Source organism: Hippichthys cyanospilos, chromosome 5 (genome assembly GCF_059441005.1).
Source record: "Hippichthys cyanospilos isolate Australia breed blue-spotted pipefish chromosome 5, RoL_Hcya_1.0, whole genome shotgun sequence".
NCBI classification, from domain to species: domain Eukaryota; kingdom Metazoa; phylum Chordata; class Actinopteri; order Syngnathiformes; family Syngnathidae; genus Hippichthys; species Hippichthys cyanospilos.
The window spans coordinates 12,775,041-12,797,273 of NC_142373.1; the positions used below are offsets into that span (position 1 = coordinate 12,775,041).

At 38.8% G+C, this 22,233-nt stretch overlaps 1 long non-coding RNA gene across 1 annotated transcript; it reads left to right on the plus strand.

Moving 5' to 3' along the window:
* The first annotated feature begins 188 nt into the window (after window positions 1-188).
* Window positions 189-21,834, plus strand: LOC148423596 (uncharacterized). The gene is made up of 4 exons (XR_015865521.1): window positions 189-325; window positions 668-802; window positions 21,460-21,561; window positions 21,642-21,834. It is a non-coding gene; the product is annotated as an uncharacterized LOC148423596 (long non-coding RNA).
* The last annotated feature ends 399 nt before the right edge of the window (window positions 21,835-22,233 follow it).

Sequence of the window (22,233 nt, forward strand, 5' to 3'; positions counted from 1 at the left end):
TTGAAACGCATCCTCTTCTCTTTTCTGCTCTGTCTCCAGGACAAACAGCATGGATGGTCTCACCACGGTCTTGTGAACCTTTCTTTCCATTTATCGGAAACACTTCAATCACTCATCACACCTGACACTTTTCGCCACCCTTTTTCAGCCTGCCTACACATGCTTCTTTACCTCTTTTCCACATTCTCCATCGCTATGGACTGCTGATTCGAAATATTGTTGTTTGGGAGGAGGTGAAGTTTCTTGATAACTAGCACAAGTTTGACAGATGACACGAGGATGGACTGTATTGTATTCGACATCCTGGTGGTGGGTGAAATACTGAGTGAGCTGGAGACATTTTGTGCATTTTCTGCCTTTTAATATGTTTTATTAATGAGAATGTTTTAATTTACATAGTTTTTATTTGTTCCATGCAATTCAAAACACAGCCTCCTCATTCCAAATTTGTGCCATAGGCTTAAATTCACCCTTGACCCTCTTGGGTGAGGACGAGCACAAAAGTGAACTGGATTTATAGACTCAAGGAAGAGAAAGCAAGACGTAATCATTAAATAGTGATAATTTGTCATTTCTTATTTTATACTCATAAATTGACAGGTCCAAACTTTTTCCAGTCGTTAATGTTTCACTCAACAGTCAGCACTGTGTTTCATGCGTTTTGCAGTATGGCAGCTGCTGGGGTTTCTTAAGAGCTTCACAAGAAAAGACACCTAACAAGCTGGACATGCTGACTGGAATTCTGCTGGAATGTCTGTTTTCACTATCAGCAGCTTCTTTAATGAGAACCTCGACAAAAAAGGTACATGCTCTTTTTTTTGTGGAAAAAATGTTGCAGGTACATCAGAATTGAAAATAACCAGGATTTGAAATTCATGTGTTTAATATTAAACGACTTTTGAGAAAGACGAGCAATATATGTGATTCCAACTTAATGACACACCAGTCATTGAAAAAAAAGGGTTTTCATCAGGAATAATCAGAAAACTATACAGTGTAAACAAACCTCTTCTTGCAGTCTAGTGGATTTTTGTTTGTTTGTTTGTTTGCCCGTCATTTTTTTTTTTAAATTTATCTCCAGTTCTTGGTGGTGTAAGATATTTTGGATGTATGTTTGCATGTATTATTAAAGATTAGTATATTAAATCAGTGGTTCTGAAATGGAGGGTGTGTGTACCCCTAGAGGTACCGTACGTGAAGGCAATGAGAAATTTTAACATGAACAGTTGATTTATCCTAAAATCGATGTGCATTATAGAAAAACATATTTATTTAACTCCCATAATATCCAAGTGAAATGAAAAACGTCTTTTTCAAGAGAGTCCTGGCTTGAATGGTGCAAGATCTCCCTTTAGGGCCCGCCCACCACCAAAAACATCAATCGTCATTGATCACTTCTCACTTCACGATTTATAGGTAAAATCCCTTAAGTCCATTTGTAATGGCTCCACATGCGGGTGTCATTTTTACATAAAAACAGTAAGATAAAGGCATTTTTGTGCTGCACGTATTGAAGATTCCACCCCACTCCCCAACTGATCTCATACGTGTGCTGTTAGATTTCCCTGTGAAACCTAACCGTTAGCCCTTATATTTTGCACTTCTAGCTTCAATGCTCCATCTGAACTGTCAGCAACTGTCAGTGAGTAATGTCGGGGTACTGTTATCTTGGCTCCGAATCAGGAATCAATATATCTTGCCTCACTCTGATATCACTCAGTCTGAGTGATTGAGCAAGACATCACCTGCTGTGATTTTTGATGGTCATGCGGGAATAGTGCTCACTGTAGCCTGTAGCTTTGCCTGTAGCTACCTCGCCTAACTTTGCTTCTTTTCTCACCATGAGAACAGCATCGGAAATGAGACATAGAGCTATGTCTAGCTATGCCCTCTTTGCTGTGAAAATGGTTCAGTTCTTAAAAAAAACTAAACAAAAAAAACATGTTGATTGGGACAATGGCTTCGCAGAGGGGTGTCCAAGTGTGGCCATGGCCCCATTATACAGTTGTTGCCCACCCCATTGTTGCCATATTTAGTTTATTTTCTTTTCCTATACACACAGAGCTGCTTTATTGCAGTGGCGTAAAGTTATGTTTTATTGTAAAACGCAAAAAGGGTGTTGTTGCATTGGGCACTTCCTGTTCAGCAAGTTTGACTGTAGCTCAGTGTCCTTAGCCTAGCATAGCCTTAGCCTAGCGTAGCCTGCACGTATGTGTACATTGTAAATGTGATATGTCGATTCAGCATAAATAAATTAATGATGGTTTCTTATTTGAAATTTTCTGATGCTAGAAATATGTTTGCTTACGACGAGCATCTACCATCTACTGGTCATGTAGTAACAAAAACAGCGAAAATAGAAACTTGAAGGGCCCATATGGGAGTTCAACTTTTTGGAGATTTTAACCATGTTACAATGTTGCGTCCTCACCCTAAATACCTCCCAAAGTGTTATTTTCATTCTTTGATGCATTTCAAAGCATTCCTTGCTTATTTCTGTGTTCTCGGCTTCGGACGCATCAGAACAGATAAACATGGCTGATGACGACAGCAAGCCCTCCTATCACCAGAGGAAGAGTAAATACACGCCAACTTTATCAAAGTCTTTTAGTTTCGTTTTGGTTCCAGAGTTGAAGGGAAGAAATTTTGCACCAAGTCGGACAAATAAATAGCAATGTTTCATTTATTAGTTACAATGTTTTACTGTAGAAAATGCTGAAATGGTGAAAATGTGTCTTTGGGAGCACACAGCTGGACAATCAAGGTCAGTAGTAAATAATTTACCCAAGGGCAGATTTGTTGTTATAAATACCGGTTTCCCACATAACCAATTTCATAAGCGAAATGACTTCTCGTGAGTTCGGCCTCTTGACACCATTTTGCATTTTAATATCAATAAAATACCTGTTTTGGCTCCTTCATTCACTCGGCTGGGGTAAGCTCCAGTGACCCAGACCCGCATGAGTCTACGCCGCTAGTGATCAGAATCAGTGTAGAAAATATTATTTATTCATGTGATTAGCATACTAGTTCACAAAGTTAGCATGCTTAGTCATACAACAAACAGGCGGGGCACAGCATAAACTCAGCGTTTTCAAGTTTTTAGTGCAATTTTATGCATTTTAGTCATTTACTGTAAATAAAAGTGCAATAATCATCAACTGGTGTTATGTCAAAGGGATTACAGTATGCAAAGACTATCAGAAGGAATTTCTTTGAATTTACCTTATAGTTTTCTTCTGGCCGATTTTCTACAACAGCATAATAATGATATTTTGAAATTATGGGTTTTTGTTTCAGTATATATAGTAGTAATTGTGGCGCTGCCACTGATTTGTGATATTTCGTCTACTTTTTGCCTCTTAATGACATTTATACTATTTTTGTTTAAGTTTGATTTGGAAAACCTCTTGGAGCTCCGCATAGTCATAATTGGGCTCATAAATTGAAGTACAGTATCTTAACACTCATTTCTAGCACAGCTTGTTCACATTTAGTTCACCTGACGGATTCACTTGTCATTCTTCAAAAGTATTTGTATACAGTTTCCTTTTAAACTCCTTCACGCAGTGCCTTTTCACAATGATGTCAAACAAAGATCAAAAACTGTCTCTGTTGAAGTGTCCTCAGACGAAAAGCACACCCCGGGGAATATTCTTGACATTTCTTTGCAGGTTCCACCAAGCTCAAGGTCAAATTAAATTCGGGAGTGTTGGTAGTCTGCCATATCTGGGTGTCTCCGGAGATGTACTTTCAAGTCAAGGCTGTGGCTCTTGTGGCCCAGAGCAGCTCTAACGATGCCTTGGCCAAAGTGCTGCCCTTTAAAAAACCAGAGTGCTCTATTTTTTTCTGATGTTACTATCTTCACATAGATGTACCTCTTGGTTTAATTTGTATACTGAAACGTATGTCTAGCAGCAGGTAGTTGACATTCGTATGTAAAGTCCCAAAATAAAAAAATGTAGGAACCCATCATGTCAACATTTTTGACTAGTAATGAGGGATTTCCCTTAATTCCAATCATATGATTGTTAAAATAAAAGGCCAGTCCGTCTTTCTTTTCAAATAAAGGGCAAATGAAACGAAACATGAAACAACTTTTTGCAAAATTGTGTGACATGAAAAACAAGACTTTTTGACAACAATTAATACTGTTTCAGAAAGTATTAAGAACAATTCAAGTCTGTTTTGCGTATCTTACGCCTTAGTATTCATCTTAGTTCCGCAGTCCAAATCCATGTATAAGCCCACGTCTCTCGCCTTACGTCTCCGCTCATGATCCCGCGAAGGATAAGCGGCGTGGAAAATGGATTGATGCATCGTCGGCTGATGCGACTGTTTGTGTTTACTGTTCAATTAATGGAGAAGGTGAACAGGATGCGCCTCATTATTTCACTTTCTGCTTGGCAAGAGCCGCTTTGCTCGCGAGTGGATTTGTGAGCAACACTTTTCAAAGTGTTTCATACACACACAGTGAAAAGATGTGTCAGACTCAGCTCCAAGTCAAGAGTGCCTGCAAGGAGTTTGGAAATCTTTAGGGGCACATGTCATTTGGCGACCCCGTCAAAGAAGTAAGCCTTGTTAGTTTAGTGAGTCTCCTTCTTGTATCGCTGTTGAGATGAGCTCTTGAGATCCCTCGTCAAGTGTCTTCAGACCTTTTGCCCATCTCCAATGCAGCACGATAAATCCAAAAGTTGACATCCAAACAAGATTTGTTATGAGCTGACGCAATCCGCCTTCTAAGTGGTTATCGTACCAAATATCGACATTGGCACTACTATTGATATTGGGAATACACGACTATCAGCGGGACCAATTATCCATGGTGACATTTATCAAAATGGCAAATAACAGCATCAGCCTTTTTTTAATCTCATGGTCGATAATAAATATAAAACTGTGTTAACTTCACAGAACTATTGATTTAAATTAAGAATGTTGGATATCACTTTTTTTCAGACTGATACTTGTATGAGTACTCAACTTTTGAGGTGGCTCCGCGGCGCAGTGGTTAGCACGTCTGCTATGCAGTTCAGGGACCCAAGTTCAAATCCGCCCGGCTTTCTGCTGTGGAGTTTGCGTGTTCTCCCTGGGCCTGTGCGGGTTCTCCCTCAGGCACTCTGGCTTCCTCCCACACTCCCAAAACATGCATGGCAGGTTTATTGGACATGATAAATTGTCCTTTGGGTTGATTGGGTGTGTGAATGGTTATTTGTCTCTGTGTGTCCTGCGATTGGTTGGCAACCTTTTCAGAGTGTCCCCTGCCTTTTGCCTGAAGTCAGCTGGGACAGGCACCAGAAAGCCTGCGAACCTGTTGAGGATAAGCAGCTCTAGAAAATGGATGGAGAGATGACACCGATACCAGTAATACTTTTGATACCTCAGCAAAAAACAATGATATCATGTTAAAGATTCCAATATAATATTTTGACCCTTTAGCACATAAATAATACAGGCAGGCGCCAGTAAAAAGATTAGATTCGGCCGAAAAATAAAATCTCAACTTTTCTTAAATATTTCTATACAATTACGAATTTAATCGTTTTTAATGCAAAAATTAAACATATCAAAAATCTCTTTAAAATTTTGATTTATTAAAAATAAAAAGAACCTACAATATCGGGCCAGAAAAACAAAAACAAAACATCTCGGTCTAGCTCTAAGCATCAGTGTTTCATTAAAGCAAAGCTGCCTGTTTTTAATTGCCATCTTATATCTAAAGAAACAAATTAAGGCCTAAAAAGAAGGTCAAATCATTCAATTTTTGAGCCAATGACTACAAAGAACTTGAGTTTCTTTTAATTCTAATTACCCCTGTTGAACATTTTCAGTCAGGGAGCTTGCTGTGAAGGTTTTTGCATTGAAGATCTCGTCTGTACTCCGTCTCTTTCCAAAGATCCAAAAAGATCCACTTCGTGATGGCCTTCCAACAGAAATTAGCCGTACTTTGAAAAGGTAAGTTATTTATGCCCGCAGGGGTATTTTTTCCACATTGCATTTGGAAGAAAAGTTTATTTCATACTGGGAAGAGATGAGTTGCCAGATGGTCGGAGATTACAGCCAAAAGTTTGTTTTGATTGATGTCGTCAACCTGCCCGGCGACATTTGTTTTTCAAGCACCTGAGGACACATCTGTTCACTTGGCGGCACCTTGAAGAAATTCTTTTTTCTTCAACGGGTGTATTTTTCTTGTGAATGTTTGAGATGAGGGAGCAGTTTTGATGTACACGTACTAGAAGTTTCCTTTGCCAAGGGGAGTGTTTTCCGTGGGCGACGAAAACATTTGTTGAATGGTTTGGAAATAAGACGAATCTTTACTCCGCTGTCTTTTAGCTTGCCGCTCAATCAAGATGCTTAGCTTTCAAGAAATCAGCCCGTAACTTTCGGCGAACGACACACGCATGGAACAAAGTTGTCGTTTAAGTTTCTGCTGACATGAATTTGTCTGCCTCCTGTCTCATTAGCAAATGAACATGCCACTTTTATGCTTTACGCTTCCAACGCGTACGCGGCACGTCTTTGATGTTCGTTTTCTGTTTTGCCTCAATTTATTCATTGCATTTTCATCTACATTTTAGTCTTACTACCAAGTACTGTGTTCCGTAATTTTTTGTGGTTAATGGGGACCAGAAAACCCTCGTCAAAAGTGAATTCCGCAAAGCAGGAAGTTGTAGATGTATAAAGTGTTAAAGAAAAATAGTAGACCCTCCCTACCGTTCTTTCCCATGCCCAATGATCTTGTTACTGTCGTATGGATGTTGAACGGTTTCTTTTTGGGCACAAACTTAAGTTTTCTTTTTCATAAAGAGTTCTTCAGTGAGTAACGAGCACTCCTCACTAACTCTCAACTCCTGCTGCGGCACTGAGTGCTTCCCCTACTCCCGCCCATTCCTGCATTGCAACTGTTCTTAAAGGGCCAGCCTCAGTCTGTGATGTCAATCGGTTCAGTCTGCCCACACCATACCCTCTACCCGTTCCCTAGCCACTAAGCACTTCACTTTTCATGGCCTCAATGCTCCGCACATCTCAAGTGCACAGCCTGAGAGTCATGTAGAGTTCTTGCTAAAATGCCCTTATATAATACTTGAAGTGGTTCAGTTTTATGCAAACGGGCCATTATTTAACAAGATTGTGCATTAGGGCTGTTTGATGGCTTCATACTCCACGCTAGGACTGAGCGTGGGAGTGTTTCAGTGCATCATGTGCTGCTGTGAAGCAAAGGTCCTTTGAAAAAAAATAACCACGAAAAGTGAAACGCGAAGGGAAACACTGTATCCCCTTTTCCAAGTTGCTTCAATGCAAAACAATAATACATAAGTATATATAAATACATAGTCAAAACAAAACAGTAAATCTAAACCTGCAGTGTTTGCATACCATGCATATGAAACTAAAAGTAGTAACTGGTTTTATGATTAGTATTTTCTCAATCCACACAAATGTATTTAGAGAATTACAGAAGATTATAGGACCAGCGGATTTAAAAAAAGATTTGCAGGATTCTCACTTTTATCTCAAAATTCTGACTTTATTCTCAGAATTGTGCCTTTACAGTCAGAATTTGGAAGGTCGTCACTTTTAAATCAGAAACCCGACTTTAAAGTGAGATTTTCTTCAGAATTCTCATCCTAGTCTTTAAAGTCAGTAAACTTGACTTGAGTTGATTTATTCTGAGAATTCTGGGTGATACTGAAGTGAGAATTATGAGTGTGAACAATTCTCTTTCTTCAGGATTTTAATGTCATTTTTTGAATTTAAAGCTAGTATTGTGAAAATAAAGTCAGAATTCTGACTTTATTCAGAATTCTCTGTTCATTTTTATTCACACAATTTCAAAGTGAAAATTAGGAAGTCTTTCAAATACATGTACAATAAACGACACACTTTACTCATTCTTGTTTTGACTCTAAAGTAACAATGTGTTTAAAATGCTATCAATGTAATGCAGTGTTATGCAGCTGCAATAATAAATGTATTTTTACATGAAAACTTTTTTTGCAAACAATTGCATTTAAAATCAAATTCCTTTTCGTGTTTGTCTCGGCAGATTCATTTGATACCACTCAATTAATTAAAGTGCTAATTAGTTGGTGGAGGTGTAACTTCCTGTGTTTAAAGTAATACCGCTATATTTTCCACATTTAATCCAGTTAGATTGAATGTTGACAAATTAAAAAAAAAAACGTTTTCTCACTTCCAACAGATGGCAGTATATAGACACTTTCTAACCCTAACCCTATAAAACCTTCCAAACTCAATTAAAAAAAAGACGCAGCAATTTTCAAGGGGCCTGACTGGAAAGTATGAAACACAGGCACAGCGCTCCAAAGGATTTGCCACTCGTATTTTCTTGGCAACACAACCCCAGAGGATGTATTCGCCTTTAGGTTTTGTTAGTCACTCTAAAAACATGAAGCAATTTGCGAGAGTGACGTGCAAGCATGCTGGACCTGCATTAGTGAAATTTATATGGAGAGTGTGCATACATTGGCTCAAATCTGTTGCTCCATGTCAGTGGTGCCAAGTACTGTATTGGTCTTGGATCATGGAATAAGATGCCTTGCACACACATACACACACAGGGAGAGTCTGTTTTGATGATTAGGCACTGAGTTGTGTGCACACAGAAGAAAATGGCAATGCCAGCATGTTTGTTTTGCCAACAATGACCAGCCTTAAGGAATTGCTTACCTGGGCGCGAAAGATGCTCAACTTACTTTTAGACAGCCTTCGATATTCCTCACCTGACAGACTCTTATTTGATAGACATGAGTCTTTACAGTATGCTAGATTTGTGAGACCTATTAATGACAAATACTCATTTTTTTCTTTGTTTTTTGTTGTGTTAGCATTATACTCCCAAAATGCTTCTCAAAAGGGGATGCGGGAAATTTTAACATGGTTTCCGCAAAGCTAAGTTAATGTTTGCAGTCCCGTGACAGGGACTGCACATTTTTCTTTTCAAATCAAGAGCAAATGAATTGGAACATGAAGCAACTTGTTTGCTAGTTATCGTGATTCCGTTGTAAAATATTGCCTTTATTTTGTCCTAGGCCCTTGTATGTATATCTATCTATCTATCTATCTATCTATCTATCTATCTATCTATCTATCTATCTATCTATCTATCTATCTATCTATCTATCTATCTATCTATCTATCTATCTATCTATCTATCTATCTATCTATCTATCTATCTATCTATCTATCTATCTATCTATCTATCTATCTATCTATCTATCCATCCATCCAGCCATCTATATGATCAGATTGAATTATCAGTATTTTCAGATCCTGATAATCAGGTGACTCAGCGTTGGGTGCAAACAAATATTATTGCTATTTTTGCATGTTCACTACAATTGTGGTTGCAGTCATGGCGGTCCAGTTTACTCCCACGACGGGGAAAAAAATGCTGGGTCAATTGAAGACTATGAATCGTAAATATCTGCTTTGTTTGAAACCTGCGATTGACTTGTGATCCGTCCCGTCCAGGGTGCACCACGCCTCTCGCCTCAAGTCGTCTGGAACTTGCGTTTAGACTGAATTGAAAATATGCAGGCAGCTGCAATCTCACCAGCTTCACCCGGTGTGTAATGACTTTGAAGGCGGAACAGGTCTTTTGATGTATTGTTAAGCTGCGGGTCAGGCTTTTTGCTGCAAAATGCGTAGCAGACCCCACAAATGCAGTGCGTACTCTGCACAAGGGCAAAAACCACACACTAATTATAAGTAATTACGCTAACGGGTAATTAAAATGACCTAGACTTGCTGCTGTGTTGCGGTGGGGAAACAAGTGCTGGGTTCAAAGAAGTCATGGAATGGATTTGCCACCCATGGAGAAATACAACAGGAGGCGGTAACGGGAATGCGGCAAAGCCCCTTTTGCCCAAAGCGAGCAGGTAAAGCCCATGCAGTGGAGGGTTAAGTACTATTGGTGCCATAGAAGTTGAGCCAAGTCACTGACTCCATCAATCTGAGTCTACTTTGCTGCTGCAGAAGGTTATTCGGAAAGTTAGACAAACAAGAAGGAAAGCTTCATTTTCAAGGGCTCCAAAGTACTATGGTTGGAAAAGTGATAAAATTGTAAACAGACATATTTTTTTTCATCCGACATGGATGAAAGTCATCTTTACTCAAAGGCTCCTGACATCTGGAGACCAAAAACATCAGTTTTCTCAAATCCAAGCATCTCTCTTCCGTATGTGTTTGAAATTACAAAGCTTGGATACGTTTTGGTCTGTGTGCAAATGAGGCTAGGGAAAAGAATAGAAGACCACTATTCATATGAAATTATTTATTGATTGACTGCATGTTCTTTAAAGAACTTTAGATTAGCCCTGCAGACACACAGTGTTTATTATTATTATTTTTTTAACATATCCTTAGACTAATATTTTTCAATTATTAGGGTGGGGGCCCCTGGCGGGAGGGGGCGTGAGGCGATGCCTGGGGGATACTGATTGCCTCAGGGAAAATGATTTGATTTTGCCGTGTGAAATGTAATAGTGATAAAATAAGGATTGACATCTTTTTTTTCAGGTACTTTGATGCACTTTTTTCTACTTCGACAAACCTTTCACCTGTATAAATGCTGTAACATGTACAGTTGTTGAAAGTTTTTTTGTTTTTTTACATTGAATTTTCCTTGTGTTGATGTCAAGAAGGATACAGTTTTACATATACTAATACCATTTTTATAGATAATAATCTTATTTACAGTCAGGGTGACCGTGTAATACAGTGGAACTCCGTGTTATAGCGTCCCTGGCTTATGTTATTTTCATATTGCGATGTGGAATAGTGAGTTTTTTCATCCGGTCTTTATGGTATTTTCCCAGTTTTGCGACAAAACCAACTGTCATGACCTTAGGGGCTTGGCTGTATTTGTGTTGTTTAGTCTCCATCTGCAGGCATTTTTAGGTAATCACACTTATTTTGAGTTGCCGTCACCCTTGCCTCCCTGCAATGCGTCGCTCCAATTCTGGTCTAATTCTGGTCTAACTCCAATTCCATTCATCTTCTTGAGCACTCATCCTCACAAAGCTCGTGGCTTCTGGAGACTATTCCAACTGCATGAATGCAGGGAGGCAATGCTTAGCCACACCTGCAGACAGATACAAAAACAATATTCGGTCATATATTCTCTATTTTCTGTTAAAAATTGATAATTGGGTTGGGGTTAGGATTGAATGTTAGGATTATTTTACCAACTTGTTTCTACACTGGACTGCTAAACTTTCATGCAATATTAATGTGAATGGATTCCAAAACTTGAGGCAAGGCTATATCGCGAAAATGCGTACACCAAAATGGCCTTCATCCACTTTCCAACCAATGTCCTTCCCAGCACATCCCTGGACACACCACATACCATCGTCATTCCACTCCACATCACACGGGCAGAGCAAAGCTGTTAAATGTTTCATTTCTGATTTTTTTTTTTGGTTTGAGCAGTGGAATGTAATAGCAGCTTAATGAATGCATGTCTGCTCTCTGGTGAGAGCAAGGTACTCCAAAATACATTTTCTGGCAGTAATTGCATGTGCTGGTAAGTTTGTATTTTTCAATATATAGGCCATCGGTTCAAAATGAGAAGGAAACAGTGTTGTGGGTGTTTTTTATTGGGGAGGAAAAAATAATACCGCAATGAGTAGCATTTTGTTTATTTTTTATTGTCTGTAAAGTTCATCGGTTCAACACTCCAAAAAAGTCATGCGGAAGTTTTTATTCTTCCGTGAGACCTTTGAATACTTTTTTGCTGCGGGAAAGTTAATTCTGAACAAAGATGATCCATGTGAAGGTTCACTTAGCGATCCTACAAATGTTGAGCAGGTCTTTGGTCCTTCTTGAAATCAATAACGCGAAGCCTCTGTCAGATTAACGTTGATGGATGACTTCACACATCAAATTTGTGCCCAGTCTGCCAGAGCGCAAAGTTGTTGCGCACGCATCTGTCACTATAGTGCGAGATGTGCACCGGCAGCAATAACCCATGTGCATTCTTCTTAAGGCTCCAGCTTCGTATGAATCACAATCCGAGCTGGAGCTCAATGTAAAACGCTCATTCAAACCTTCAATACCCATTTGATCGTCTGCTTCCAGGCTCCTATCAAAAAGATACCGCAGCAGAGCTGAGATGAAAGAATGGGCTTTATATTGTATAAACCAGAGTCTTAACAATTCCAGTATTTGCCGTAGTACAGGAGAAAACCTTTGGGAGTCAAAGCTGAGTCAAACTGAGACTGCAAGACCACAAAAATAAATTAAAATGATCAAAAAAAAAAGAACATGACAAAGATGAACACTTAAGTAGTATTAATAAGAGTATTAATATTCTAAGTTGTTATTTTAAATACAATTGAGAGCCAAAAAAAGCACAGTCTGCAGCTTTTTCAAAAGTTTTTTTGCAATAAAAAAGCAAAATAGCTGTTAAATTGTTTTAAAATTTAGAGTGTAAAAACTATCAACAATGTGATAATGCATTACAGTTTTGAAGTACTGTATTTTCCGCACCATAAGGCGCACCGGATTATAAGGCGCACCCTCAATTAATGACATATTTGAAAACTTTTTCAATCACAATATAGTAATACTCAAAGTAATAACAATAATAACTCAAATAATAATTCTACACTCTCAATAGCATCATAACTCAATGTCAATATGACCAACCTTCTTCAACTGTAAACACACAAAAGAAACAGGTAAAGCTTACTTTATCACTTCATTCCCCATCTACGAATCCCAATATCAATATTGATCCATATATAAGGCGCACCTGATTATAATATATGTATTTTTAAAAAATTAAGGCTTTTAGTGCGGAAAATACAATAACGCCCAACCGGCTGATACTTGCAGAAATCCTGTTATAATCTCTGGAGCCCCCCCGAGGTCCCTTCACGTACCCCCATTTAAGAACTGTAATGTGGCATAGCGTCGAAGCAAATGACATTTTTGCATCGTGAGTAAAGAGGAAAACAGGCTGCTGCCTGGTCTCTCCGTAGTCGCACTTTACAAGTTTTTCCTATCAACTCGGATAGGTGAAGTCGAATGAAGACCTCATCGGTAGCACAATGCAAACACGGGAATGAAGAACTTACGCTCAAATAAAACCTCGCATTGCATTTTCCACCTCTCGCCGAGATAAGCCGCCATGACGCCGGGCGCTCACTATCTCAAACACTCCTGTCACCAAATCAGCAGGAAGCAATCTATTTCTTGCAGTCTCCCTCTGTACTTGTGTGGAGATGACAAGAATTTAATAATTTTGCTGCTGATCTGTAGCTGAGCTTCTCGCTATTACCATTGCAGCTTTTGCATCTCCTACGGGGGAATTGAGGATTTCAATATTTTCCAGCTTCTCGCTCAGTCGTCTCAACGCGTCACGCAGTATCTTGTCCTAACACCGATATGTTATCGTGGAGCAATCCTCCGGTCGTGAAAACAAACAGCTGGTGGATATTGATCTGTAGATGGTATATCTAAGAGCACCGCACAAACCGCCACCTCTGTAATCACTGCAAATCTACTCTGTATTCCCAGCTGGGACAGCCTATTATCGCTTTTCTCCCGTGCTCTTTTTTGTTTTCATCTGTAGTGTCTTTATTCCCAACGGGAGCATTTTCTTTGCACTCGGTTCTTTACCGTGTCTCCCTTTCGTCTTTATCAAATTAAAACATAATGTTGCAATTATCACTTTTGGTTTGACCTATTAGTGTTGTATATCATTTAACAGCGGAAATGAACTGCGATGACCTTTACACCGAATATTTAAGTATTTGTTGATAAATAATGCAGTGCAGGGTTATGCAACGCTAACTACCAGCAAAATGTCAAAGCACTTCATTTTAAATGCAAAAAAAAAAAAAACAAAACACAATGGGGGAGTTCGGGAATCATAAAAGAGCACGTTCATTAAATTTGGAAATGGGTTACTTTGGTTATCACTGACGTTAGTTCAAGAGTTCATTTAAAAAATATGTATTAATGAGAATTCCTATTTGTTGCTTGTAACGATAAAACGAAGCAGCAGAGGCCACTATTGCCACTGCTCAGCATATTAAACATCCACGCGTCTAATGTTTCTTTAATGGTCTTGCCTCTATTTGGCCGCTGCGAAGAACTTGTTTAATCTGAATTAGTTATGAAAAAAATATGCACATGATACACATGATTATTATTTATAGCTGTTGTAAAATGTACACTGCCTACAGAGGGCCATTGTTGGCGTAACAATGAAAGAAACAACCTCTGCAGAAAACTGTTACCAGGAGGCAATTACCAAGTGACAATGTGCAATAAACTGATAATTAATTTGGGTGATGCTATGTCTTCGGAGGCTATTTGGGAGACTACTGATTTATTTGTTGTGATAACTCGCCGACGATTTACCAAAGGCAGTGACAAATTATCTTGGTTGACAGTGCTTCTGTGTATGCCGTTTGGACCATAGTTAGAGACACGATTTGAGTCCTTCGGGTAGGCTGCTGACGACGACAGAAAGTCACATGGGCGACCATTTATAGGAGAGCCGGGACCTGTGGGGCAGTGTGATTTGTCAGGAACAAGAGACTGAAGTTTAATTAAAGTCATTAAGCAATTACGAGCCGGCGTGATAGTGCTTTACAATGCGTTTCTGTCCTGCCCATTATCCATGCTCAATCAAAGAAGTCCCTACTCCAACGTGAGCTATAAATGTTTGCGTTGTATATAGGTCAGCCGCATTGGGAATACTGATGACTTGACTTTTGTACATATATATATATATATATATATATATATATATATATATATATATATATATATATATATATATATATATATATTAGAGTCACAGCACAGCCAGTCTGGTAGTGCTAACGATAAGCTAAGACACGTTAGTGTCATGTCACATTGATAATGTTATAAATAGGAAATATTGTAATATGAAAGTGGAGACTTGCAATGTGTGAAGCGAGCAAATCACATGGCGGAAAAGATAGAGCTGCATTTTAGTCATACGGCACTGCCACACACCTAATAAATTGAATGGGTTGTATCACTGCTCCTCTATCCATACATAAAGTCTATCTAGTTTTGCGCAGAAATGATCTTGTGTTTGCTGGTTTTATGAATCACGATTAGGCCGGAAAATAATGTTTTTGTCATGTTTGAAAAGCAATACTTGATATTTCTTGAAATACCCACACTCACACCAAAAAAAAAAATGTTCAGTGCAAAATTACAGGGATTACTTTACAACAAGAAAGGTCGCCGTTATTCTGGCAAGCGCCCTATTGATACTGTAGATATCTTGTCTCCATTGTTGATTAATTAGGTGAGTGTGAAGGGTAAGAGTAAGAAGAGTGCATGAGCGAGAACTGTACCCACATCGATCCGATATTGCAGGTGTCGCAGTAATGGAGTCTGAAAGCAGAGACGATGAGAGGAAACAGATGAGGAAAAATGAACTTGACCAAGTCCTGCGCCACCCCGAGACCCGGTTTTCGCTCTAATGATTGGGGAGTGTCGATATGTATTACTTTAGCTCCATTAGCCCTGCTTGTGTTCCATTAGTATGTGTGCGAAGGCACCACGTGACCTTCACAATCGCTGCTGGTTCTTGTCCAATTACATCATTGCGTTGACCTGTTCGAAAAGCAAAAGTGGAAAGTTCTGCGCTTACTGGCAATTAGGCCTGTGACATTAGACAAGGTTACAGTCAATTTCAGGACTTGTCGTTGGGTTATTCCTGAAAGAAATTGGGCATTTGTCATTTTTTGTGAAGTGTTTTCCAGATGCATACATACAGGAATAACATGATTGTAGACAGATGTAGTAGAGGTGTCAACATATCAGATTTGTGACTAATTAATCACAGGCATATATATAAAGTAATATTTTTTTATCTCATTTTTGTACACTGATTAGATAAATTTGATTTCTTGTGCTTGAGATGTTGGGGCATGTGAAACAAAGGTCAATCATACTCTTACGTCACATCAGTGGACACTGATTGGCTGTCATTGTGTTTGACGTTTCCCTCACTACTTCCCGCTTCAACTTTTGCTTCCTCAGTGCTTTTTGTTTTTGTTTTTTTTTTTTAATTTAAAAATAAGCTTTATTGTGAAGGTTTCCTGCATGCCACACAGTCGAGTTGACTGTAATTGCTCTCCTCGGATGTGGAGAGCCCGTAGCTGACCAAACATTATAAGAGGGAAGCAGAGTTTACACTCAAAATTACAATTAATTACTACAGCACTGTTTTGTACTGACTGTATTGTTCCTTCCACGTCAACAGCTCGGACAAAATTGACTAATAGGCAATCTGTCGATCAGCTCACAGGTTTTCCTACAAGACGTGTGAATGGCTCCTGGCGCGACATCGATCAATGAGGGCAGGAGTTGCAATTCATTTCTGCCTTAATTGGCCTATGTTGCGCCGGGAGCCAATCACGTGGCTTGTAGGAGCACCTGCCCGTGAGCTGATCGACTGTTGTTTGGCCAATCTTGTCCAAGCTGTTGTTATTCATCAAGAGGCAGTCTCTGAGTAATGCTCACAAGCATGTGACAATGGCGGGTCAAGGAGTACAGTGAGGGCAAAAAAGAGCATTCAGAAGATGTTAAAAGTTGTAATTACAATTTCGAGTGCAAACTATGCTTCCTTGTTATCATTTTTGCTTATCTTTGGGCTCAAGTCTATGTCGACGTCTGAGGGCTGAGGTCAACTCTCAGAAGACTTTGGGTAGGGATAACAGTACTTTTACTGTATATGATTTAATAATTAAAGATTTAAGTAAATATGTGCACTGCAGTAATCTTTGTCTTAAATATGTCAATTATAAATACTTTTCACATTTAAAAAAATGTGGTACCCACATTCACTTTTATAAAATTTCCTGGGGGGGGGGGGGGCGGAGCAGGGGGACCTACCTCGTGGATTTCACTTTTCACAGGGGGTGTCACTCTTCATTAACTTTACACTGTATTTGGCCATTGAGTGTAAAAATAAAATAAAAAAAAAAAACTTTCCTCATGTTGGTCCAAAATGTCACAATAATGCAATGTATCTAAATGAACAATCACCACTCTAGTTTTTTTTTTCCAAGAAAATTTTAGGTGAGAGATGAAATATTAATCATTAATTACAGATAATACTGTAATGAATCTCCCTTTTTTAATTCTCTTATTGGCACTAAATTGTAATAATGTAGGGCATAAACGATTGCAGAGGAGAGCACAGTGAGGATCCCAATGTACTGTAAGTAAATCTGCTTCTTGTGCTCTTATTCAGTGTTAATGATGTCTTCCATCAATTTGTTTTTGCCTGTGGAGTAATAGTATACACCAAGTCTATTTTTTTAGGGCGGGGGGAAGGGGGGGCATCTATGCTGGCTTTGCAGCTGTGCTGCCTAAGATTCAATTTATTACACACATGAATTGTGCAGCTTTTATCGCCTTACCCCTTGCCTAAAACTGCTCTTGCTAAATTGCTCCATAATGTTTCTGTATTTATGGGCCAACATATGCTTGGTATTGATTGCAAATTACTTTTATGAGAGCAGATGGGCTGATTTGTTTGTTGTTGATTATTAGTTAATCAGAAAGTTTCGTGCCAAGAATGTCAAAAGCAAAGCAATACTAATGCGGATTTTTTATGGGCCAAATTTGCAATTGATATATTGTCCGACAGCTTTGTTGACATGAGTTGGCAGTTTTGCCTTAATTCAGTAGATCACTACCAGAAGGTCATCCATTTTTTCCAAAGGGCATGTTGTTAATTCATCCACAGCCAGCCATTTCCAAAGAACCTCCCTGGATATCCTGCCTTTTTAAGTAATCTCACAAAACCCACCAAAACCCCAAAACAAGTATAAACCATAATAAAACTTTCAACTTAATAATAAATCAAAAATGTTAATTTGAAGTTAATCAGCGTTTTTTTTTTAAATTACGTTTAAATTATGTAGTAGCAAACTGTTGTTGCCAGCCTATATGGAGCAATGGAGGGCTGCTTGAACTGCTAGCCAACAATGTTGAAGCTGCTACTAATCGCTAGCAGCAGGCACCATATAATCCAATGTCAGTATATTAAAGTATGTTTTAGAATTCTTAATGAGCATAATTAGCAATTCATGATGTTGTCGATATCAACGAGGAGTCAAGTCAGCCGTGACATGACAGTGTAACCAAGGCATTAAATGTACAGATGATATTTTTAATTTTTACTGTCATACTTAGCATGAACCTGCTGCTTCCGTTATTTTATTTTCTTCCTGAAAGTGTACACTAAACACTAAATACAATACATACACCAAATGCGTATTTATAATTTTTAACGGAGTTGCTCAAATCACTCAAAGACACGTCTCATTTCTAATCTGTAGTCTGTATTCAGTAGGTGTCTAGTTGTGATTTCTCTCCCTAGAAAGTTACTTATCCTTATTTATACCAAAACCACATGAAAGTCACCATTTCGAGAGAAATGCGAGTCATTACGGTTGTTAACAATCCTGAACTTCACAGTCAAGGTGAGTGAGACCCACATCAAAAAACAAAAGCATACATGATGTATGATATATGTATCTACAGTAGTGGGTGGCAATAATATTGGTTGAATTTCATTTAATGCGTATAAATATGTTCCATTGAGATGAAGATAGAACTTTAGTCGTATAAACATTGTTTCTGTGCTAGAGTGCATTTCTAATGCATGAGGTTGGAGACCAGGTGCCAATCAGCGTTGTAGCAGCTCAAACGGCAGCAGCCAGCTCTGACATGTTAATTAGTCCCGAATTCCTCTTCTGACTTCGACGTGAGACAGCCACACTTCGAATGAGATACAGCAGGGAAATTCGCAAGAAACTTCCTGGAGCACATTTCAACTTTGATCCACTGAGATGCTTGTTATCATTTGTTCAGTTTCATTTAGCGTCTCCCGATTTGAGAAGAAAGACGTCTGTGCGGCATTGCTGGCAGTCTTTCATGAAAGGTAGATCTTTATTCTACCTTGACGTTTAAAAACTTTTATTCAAATTATGGTCAAGCTGTATTTTGCTTTTAGCCCACTTTATAAATATGAAATACACGTCTTCGCATTTTCATCGGATTGGAGCATTTGTAGTCCCCCTGACCCTTGAATGAGGCACTCCACTGCCTTTTTCAAGTACAACTCTGACGCACTCAAAATGCAGAAGAACCAGTCTCAAACAAGAACCCAAACAAGAAGTCCACCGCAAGACTCCGTTTTCCAAAGCTCCCATGTTTTGTCCATGTTTTGCCTAAAATTGCAGACATTTTGAAACATAATCTCCAACGTGAACGTTTTTTTTCTTAAATAGCACACTGTTATTACTTCTTTGTACGTGCCAAAAGTTTGAAGTCACTTTAAGGGTCACAGCAAGAAACTAAAAGAAAAGACTAAGCATGAACTACGCATATTCCCTTCAAGAAAAGAAAAGCACACAACGTTTTGCAGGGGAGTCATATGGCAAAATTTAGCACTATGTTTCTTCATGTTACAATTAATTTGCTCTTAATTTGAAAAGATATATTTTTCTTTCATGACATTAAAATGCGTAAAAATACCATATTTAGTACCGATATACTAACACCTGCAGATACCACATACCTTGTGAAGTGCCTTCACGCATCCCTAGGGGTACTGATGATCACCCCCATTAGGAACCACTGATTTTAACATACTAAAGCCCTTTTCCCACTGTGGGGTGAACAGTGACGAGTGTCTGCAAAGGTAGCGGCTCTTTTAATCTTGTATATGTTATGACCGGTTTTGTAACAACATCTGTTTTATTTCTGCTTTGTCTGCGTCGCTTAACAAAAGAAACTTATACGATGTTTTGCTGGGTAACACTAAAACGTTCCAATTGACTTGCTCTTAATTTGAAAAGAAAACGATAATGCTCCGGTTAAGGCATCCAAAAGTGTTAAGATATTTAGATTCACCCCGCTGAAATGTCTCGACTTACCCCCGTCTGTGGACCCCTGGATTCCAGTGTTAACATTGCCCATGCAGTATAATGAATCCTTGAAATGTGAGGGAAAACACAAAAGCCAAAGCGAGTCGGATGCTGTGAGCCATTATGAGAAATGCGGAGAACAAGTGCAAGGGATGCAGCACAAACACATTTTCACTTTGTGCTTTGAAAATATGTGCCTCGCAGCATTCCTCCAAACAAATCCAGATGGCACGACAGGCGCGCGAGAGGCACATAGCATCCACAATGATATGCATCCCAGCCTTTGTCACTCTGTTTGTAGTGTCGTCATCTGGCTCACTTGCTCATTTAATTCAAAATAGATGGCACGTGCTTAGGCAAAAGTTGTAAAATGCAAAACCCCTCGCCGCGCAATATATCCCGATTCACCTTTATGGGGTATTTCAAACCATTTCCTAGCAAAGGCACGCAAAAATATTTCCATTTCCTAACAAAGGAAGACGTTTGCGAGTATTGCCGTAAAGCCGCAGTGTTGATAGAATCGTCGGGTTGTCAGCTCGCCACCTGCCGTGACATATGAGGGAGGGGATGAGCATGAAAGTCTCATAAAGCAAAAATGCAGCCGTCTATCATCAGAGGGAGATGTGAGGCGAATGCTTCATGCAAGGTCACAGAGAAGCAAATGTGACATTAAAAACAGCTCAAGACGTTAATTCACTCTTTATCGTGCCATTTATATGCCAGGGGAAGCTTACCTGACAGTATATAGTGCGGAATGCTTTGTGCAAAGGTCACGGGGAAGTTTCTATAAAACCATAGTAGGGTCCTTTTAGGGTCCTTAGCATGATGACCCCACACCCCCAAAAAAATGCTGACATTATGATGACGGTTTTAACCTTTTTAACATTTCTGATATTTAGCTTAGAGTACTGTCACAGATAACAGTTTAATACTCTTTCAGCGGAGTCATACATGCTTTTATTTGTTCTTTAGTTTGATATGTCACAAGAGACTAAGTAATAACAACAATGAGTACCAGAAAACATGTGAAAATACAACACACGGACTCTGAAATGGACCGCTTGTATGATTATTAAAGCTGTTGGATTTTTTTTTGACTGATATCGGACCCATATATAAATTATTGATATCATTTTGGGACCCCCTAATCAAGTTACATTCTGACTGATTGTGTCATTTTTCAGTTGCTGGTTTTAGGATATTAACACTGAATGTATAGTAAAACAAATGTATGAAAAGTGACTAAGTGTTATAGTGAGGGAACACTGTACATTAGACAAATATCTGGCGTCATGATCCATAGTAAAAATTATTATTATTATTTTTTTTTAGACCCACCTTTATTTTAATATTTAAAAAAATGTAAATAAATCCCTGGTGTTGAATTTCTGGACTGAAAGATGTATAAATATGTCTTGATGAGTTTAATAAAACATATTTAGCTTTTTTAGCTCAAATTCAAATTTCGCCACATTTTTTTTTTTTTTTTGGTTAGATGATGCTCCTATTGGAATCTTTTGATGGACTGAAAGCCCCGCATGAGAGAAAAAGACCAATATTGAAGCAGAGCTAAGCAGTGCGCTGCATGCTAATGCCGGTGAGTACAGAGCACAGTGACTCAGTGTTCCAGGTAGTTTGTTTCGCTTCCTTGCTGCTTCATTTGCATTCTGCTTGAAGCGCATTCCTGGAGCCGCTCACACGCTGAGGCCAAGGTCAGGTGATGTCTCTCTCATGTCTCGAGACTTCCCGGGTCCGGACCTCTCACTGATGGGACTCTACCGCAAGCTCAATGTAAACTGTCTGCTCGCATCTCTAACGACATGCTACTAGCCCGTATTAGATTTCTTGCTTTTGCTGGAGAAATGCATACATTAGTGGGATTTCATTATACAAATGAAATGAAAATCAAGTTTCTGCAGTAACCGAGGAACACATTTTAAACATCTCTGACTTGAGGGACAACGTGTCATTACGCCACAGGAGCAAATACGTTTATGTGTTGTTTGTAAAGTCATAATAACAGCACAGTAAAATATCGCATGTAAAAAGGTAAAACAAATCCAATGCAAAAAAAAAAAAAAGTGGACATAGGTGTACACACCCCTTGTCAACAGTCAGCATTAAGGTCCTATAAGATTTTAAGAGGGCTTCTGCAGGTATCAGAAAAATCAAATTTCATGTTTTCATTTCATTTTTCTTTTCGAATTAAGACCAAATGAATTAGAACATGAGGAAATGTATTGCTAAATTGTGACAGTGATTCCTTTGC